This window comes from Tympanuchus pallidicinctus, unplaced genomic scaffold, assembly GCF_026119805.1.
Source record: "Tympanuchus pallidicinctus isolate F22 unplaced genomic scaffold, pur_lepc_1.0 scaffold16, whole genome shotgun sequence".
Lineage (NCBI taxonomy): Eukaryota > Metazoa > Chordata > Aves > Galliformes > Phasianidae > Tympanuchus > Tympanuchus pallidicinctus.
The window spans coordinates 14400815-14406679 of NW_026294679.1; the positions used below are offsets into that span (position 1 = coordinate 14400815).

A 5865-nucleotide genomic window follows, 5' to 3' on the forward strand; every position below is an offset into this window, starting at 1 on the left:
AAGAAAAAGATCAACCATCTCCACAATCCAAGTCTCTGCAAAAACCCTTAGGAATAAAAACAGAGACATATCACAGACTTCTAAAGAACTCTACAAGTCAAGGAAAACTATTTGGAATTAAATCTTTCATTAAAATTTTGAGAGAACTTCCTCATAGACTGAAGCTTCATTAAAGGCATGAGACTGGAGGAGATATTCAGGTTAAGTCCAAAAACTTATCATACACAAATATGCGACACAATTCCTTTCATTATACTGTTCTGAACCCTTGGTCTTCCAAGACTTAAAGCTCATAGAATTCAAGTCTATCAGCTCTCAATTTATTTATGGTCACTTCTTCTTAAGCCAGTGTTGTCTTAATTTAAATCAGTCTTTCCTGTTTTGGGTTTCTCTTCCTGCTCCACTTAAATCAACTAGGGAAGAGCTGCATAGCTGCATCCCCATCACATGTCCAGGAGCACGTGCTTCAATAAGCAGTGGTCAAGAAGGGGAAATCACAGTCGCCACAGACTTCTCAGCATACCCTTCTCTAGCTGAATTTAGTTTCTGCTCAGGAGAGCCACAACCAGCAATTTCCAACATCACAGTGCACCAGTGCTAATAAGACAGAAATAAGTAGCTCAGGGACAGATGAAAATCTCTGAGAAGCAACGGAGAAAATCAACTAGAAACTGAAGATCATTCTTAAAAATTGAAAAAATAAAGAACAATAAAAAATATTCCCTGAGCCACTATTATTTTTACTGGTAGTGTACCTGGCAAGTACCTGCATTTAGCTCGACCAAAGGATTCAAAGAAAAAACAAAAACCGCAGAGCTGCTGTAGGGGGCACTGTAATCCTTGATTTGCTCTGAAAGCAGAGAAGTTGTGAAGACTGATTCATGTGTGAAACACGCACTTGGATTAGCTAAAATCTAACATGAGGTCACATGCACTGCACTTCAGCAGAACCAGGACACACAGTCGTCTAGCTTTCATCAGCTACTGACGATGGTACCTATACACCCTTTTTTCCTCCCAGAAAGTTACATATACAATAATATTCTTAAATACACGTTTCCCCTCCGATCTCAATAAAACAAAAAAATTTATGTCCTAAGGAAACCTTAACTCCCAAGATTTTATAGTCAAGGGCAATATCACTAAGTGTACAGTGATGTACAGAAACCTCACTCTAAATGCACCTCATGTACAATAACAGTTAACACTCCAGTTAACAGGAGAACAATTTGTCTTATACAGTAAAATGGGTACATCAGCTGGGAAAAAACAAAACAACAACAACAAAAAAAAACAACCAATCCCCCCCCCCCCCCCCCCACCAAACCAGCAACCCCATAACCTCCTGGCTGTACACAAGACCACCCAAAATTCAAATCGTGTTTCTTAGAATGTTGCCAAAATGCTTCTTAAACTTCAGCAGGCTCAGTGCTGAATTACAGGTTAACAACTTTGAGATGTCTAACAAATATTGCTTTTCTAATTAGAAATGCCAATATAGGAGAAGTATCTCCAGCTTAAATCTTGAAATTCAAGCTTGACAAGACTTAAGTACAAGCTAATGATCAACAATTAACTGCAGATAATGAGATTATACTTTTCAGATCATTTCACACTGAAACAAGACTAACGAAGCACAACAATACACACCCTGGAACGTATCATGCTTAGTGAGCCAATGCTAAGTGAACTGAGATAAAATGGATGTAGCTCAATTTAAGTCAGTATTTTGTTCTGTGCTTTGACAGTGCAAGTATGTACAGTGTATTTAAATACTTAGTTAAATACTATTCCTCCATTAAAGCTTTCCCAGACCCTTCTGGTCAGCATTATAACTCAATAAATCTTGTAACAAAAATACATTAAGAAATACCCTTTTTAAAAAAAAAAAAATAAAATTGCATGCATTAAATCAACGCATTCCTGAAACACAATTCGGTTTTATATCATAAGCATCAACATTAGGATAACTGGCCTCCATACTCACATACTCAGGACTGCTAGAAGCCAGGCTACAGAAATAAATCCCTTTTAGCCTGTCTGCAACAGTTCCACGTCATATACAAATTGCATCAAATTGCCACATCTTTAAAGTTTATAATCTTACTTGTACAAAGAGATGAACTTAACCCATATATTAGGTTTCTCCACAAGCCATTTCTGTTCATTGTGCATCATGGCAGCTTCATTTTGTACATAGCAAAACAGGTCTTGTGTCTCTTCTGCATTCTTCAGTCAGTGCACTGTTTAGATAGGTGCAAAATAGAGAGGATGAAGTGATGGGGATGGGAAGAAGCAGCATGGATTTCTCATTCAAGGGTGTGAAAGTATAGAGGTTTGGAGGGCACACAAGACCTCACCTACCATTTGGAGCTGGTGTCACTGCTGTTAGGTGAATACAAGGAAATCAAATGTAGGAACCTCTAGCTTCAACCATGGGAATTGCCATTGAGTTCAATAGGACTATTCAATGTAAGCACATAAAAATGAAAGCTAATAGGCTTCTAACTGACTGCTCAAGTTTTGCTGCACAATAGCAGGAAGTATGTAAATAAGTATTTTTTCTTGTGCTACCTTCCTGTAGGTCCTGATTTACAGGTTCTTCTATTTGTGGTCTACCAGCATCTTCAGTAGGCTATGAAAAACAAATCAGGAAAAGCTTTCAACATTTTAAAATTACAAGGAAATCCCACTTCTCCTCCTCCTCCCCCCATTTTAACTGATTAACTAACTGCTCACATTTTTATATTATGACATAAAAATACTGACAAACTAAAGTGAATACACAGGTTTTCTGATACTCAATATTTAACACTGATCATTAATTCCCAGTTGCACTCTTTCCAATGAGAAAATAATGGGGAATGTAAATTAATCTGTCAGTCACAAGCAGGCACTTTTAAGGGAGTCTTGACTATACAATATGCTCCCTCTGGTGGTTACAACTCAAATTTATGTTTCACACAACAAAGCCTATTTCTGTTAAATTTTTTTTTTCTGAATAGAATTTTATTTACTCAAATTTTATACAAGGTAAATAAAAATAACAAAGTTTTTGTTGATCCACAGCATTTCAGATTCAGAATTACATCCTAAAAGATATCAGGTTAATAACATCAGACTTCAATGTGAGCTTCCAGGTTTGTTGCAATTACAGCAAAAAAAGAGAGATTTATTACCAGTGAACTGCTGTAATGTATACATCACATTCAAACTAATATTTAACATCTAATTAATCAGGGATATTGCGTTGTATATTGTAAACTGAAGCAAAAAGAGCAGGCATAATCTCTGTATGAACAGTGTAAACTTACAAAAGGATTGTAGATCTATACAGTACAGACCTAACCAACATTTGAACACATTCTAGTTGTCCATATTTTAAAACACAACAAAAAAAAAATAAGAAACAGTATATCCTAAAGCTCTAAAGTAATTATTAGATGGCTGGAAAAATTTCTTAGTGGGATTTGAGAACTGCAATAAATTACGTATGGCTCAAATCATGCTTCAATTTGCTCAGGTACACTGAAACCACCACATCCAGAATAACTACTCTTATACAGAAAAATAACTTAAAACCCAATAAATTTAATAAGAACTACAATTAAAGGATAATAGTGATTAAATATGGGTATAAACTATAGGAGAAGAAAGCACATTCTCTGCCTCCTGAGAAATGCAAATTGAGACTAGGACTTAAATTCAAAATAGCAAAAAATCTGAGATGAACAATTAAATAAAGGTTACTAAAACCAAGAACGGAACGACTTTCACTTTCAAGAAAGTTTTTCTGAAAAGGTCCAAAAATATTTTCTTGCAAAATACAATTTTTAACCTTCAGATCATTAGGGGACTGTTCTGCTAACAGTATTCATTCCTATTTTTAGTACACATTTATATACTTTGTTGAGAAAACTGTAGTAAGTTTTAACTTACTACCAGTTTAAAATTGGGTATAAGAACCCCGATAGGTTACATTTCAATCCTACAAAGATGTTAAAGCTACATAACAGCTAAAGAGTAACACTGCTTATCACTACTGTTCATGCGACTGCCGTCGTTCACACTGATCCACAGTAAAGCTTTCTGAGACATCATGCATGAATTACAGCATCCTAATTACCTGAGAAATAAAAAGGATGAAGTACTCCTGCCTTCCTGTACAGTGAAGTCCTATTATACTGTATTAACAAGTAATGTCAGCAGAGTGCTTTATTTAAGCTCCCAAAGATTTCTTTTTCCCCCCACAGCATTGTTTATGTTCTTTAGCTAATTGAAAATACTTTTACAGAGATGGATGATATGCTTACTGACTACAGAATGCACGACTATCAGGAGACTGCAGCAAAGTTGATATGAGTTAGGGAAGGTGTACAGGGTAACAATTCAGAAGTCCCCAGAAATCTACTGAGGCCATCAAATACTTCAAAAACTGTGGAGCAAAGGATTCTCAATACCATCTTCGTTTTGTCTTGTATGCACAATCTGGCAGAACGACTGCTAACCAGTTTGCCTGTTGAACTTAATTCAATGCGGCAACTCAACACTCAAAAGAGCCAGAATCTAGAAGTTCCTTTGTTAAAAACGCTGTGCCAGATCAAATGCATCACCTTTCTTACTATAATGCTATCAAAACTGCCTCCTTTAAATCTAACTGTGGTTGTAGAACTTTCTCGTTTCAAGGTGGCTTTGCATCTTATGAGGCAATAAATTGAATTCCACTGGGCCTTGCTTACCAGCGCAGTATGAGGCTCTTGTTGAGGAGCACGATGGTTTTCCAGAAGAACAAAGGGACACTATACAGCTGATACCAGTTGTAATTTAAAGCATTAGGTTTAGGAGGAAAACTTCACATCTGACTCTAAGAAATTCGTCTGTTCTTCAGAAATGAAATGTGAGAACTTTGAGAGTCTAGGATCCTCTCAATAGAAGCACCTCATGGTAGCACTATGCTCTTAACAACTGCGAGTCGCTCCATGGTCTCGTGCTTCCCTCAGATTAAAATAAAATAAAAAATAAAAATTTCACATTGCTTCTGGAATTCACAGGACTTTTGTTTGTTTCCAGAACTAAAAGGGACAGCACAGCACTACCCAGAGCTGCAGAACTCCTGACAGCACCGCAGTGAAACCTTGCTCACCATGTTGCACATGATGGCTGAAACGTGCGAAGCCTCCACAGCTCTCCCTCACAAATCTGAAGAAAACCCAAAATACGATCTGGATTCTCCTATTCTCAGGGGATGTTTTGTACTCAAAAACAAGGCGTGTAGAAAAGCTCTGGTGACACCAAGCAGGTGGGGGGTGCCAGGCTTTTTCATAGCTGCACTGCAGTAAGCACACAAGTCATGATTTCATCTGAGAAACAAGCGTTCCACACGCCTCGGCAGCGGTCTAGACAGAAGATACACCACCATTTTCTCAGAACACCACCTCGCTGCCAGCAGACACGGCCTCCTCCGCACACTTCCTTCCTTCCTGGCGGTGCGACGCAATACCACAGCTCCACAGCAGCAGCACAGGCCCACTTGAGGAAGGGGGCGGGCGAGGACGCCCCCCTGACCCGGCTCTCCCTCAGGGGCTCCCTTCGAGCTCCGCTCCCCACGACCACAAAACGTTTCGCTACGGGAAGCGCACCCGTCTCATTCCGCCCGCTCAGCAGTAAACGCAACCCGTATCCCTGCTATTTCCACACCGCACACGCCTCCCACACTCCCCCCCGTGCCCACAGGCTCCCGGCGCATGTGCAGACGCACGGCCGCGTCCCATTGGCCGGCCGGTCACGCACACTGAGCGGGTACTCGCTAGAGCCTACGGGTCGCGGCCGCTGCGCACGCGCGCTGGGCACCCGCCGGCCCGACCG

General features: G+C 39.6%; 1 long non-coding RNA gene across 2 annotated transcripts; it reads right to left on the reverse strand.

Annotated features, from left to right (window-relative positions):
* Positions 1–1895: 1895 nt before the first annotated feature.
* Positions 1896–5863, reverse strand: LOC128077436 (uncharacterized). Of its 2 annotated transcripts, XR_008205013.1 has the most exons (3): positions 4127–5838; positions 2575–2635; positions 1896–2243 (listed from the first exon to the last, which is right to left on the reverse strand). It is a non-coding gene; the product is annotated as an uncharacterized LOC128077436 (long non-coding RNA). The 2 variants fall into 2 exon arrangements; XR_008205014.1 differs by having other exon boundaries at positions 1896–2635; positions 4127–5863.
* Positions 5864–5865: the final 2 nt, after the last annotated feature.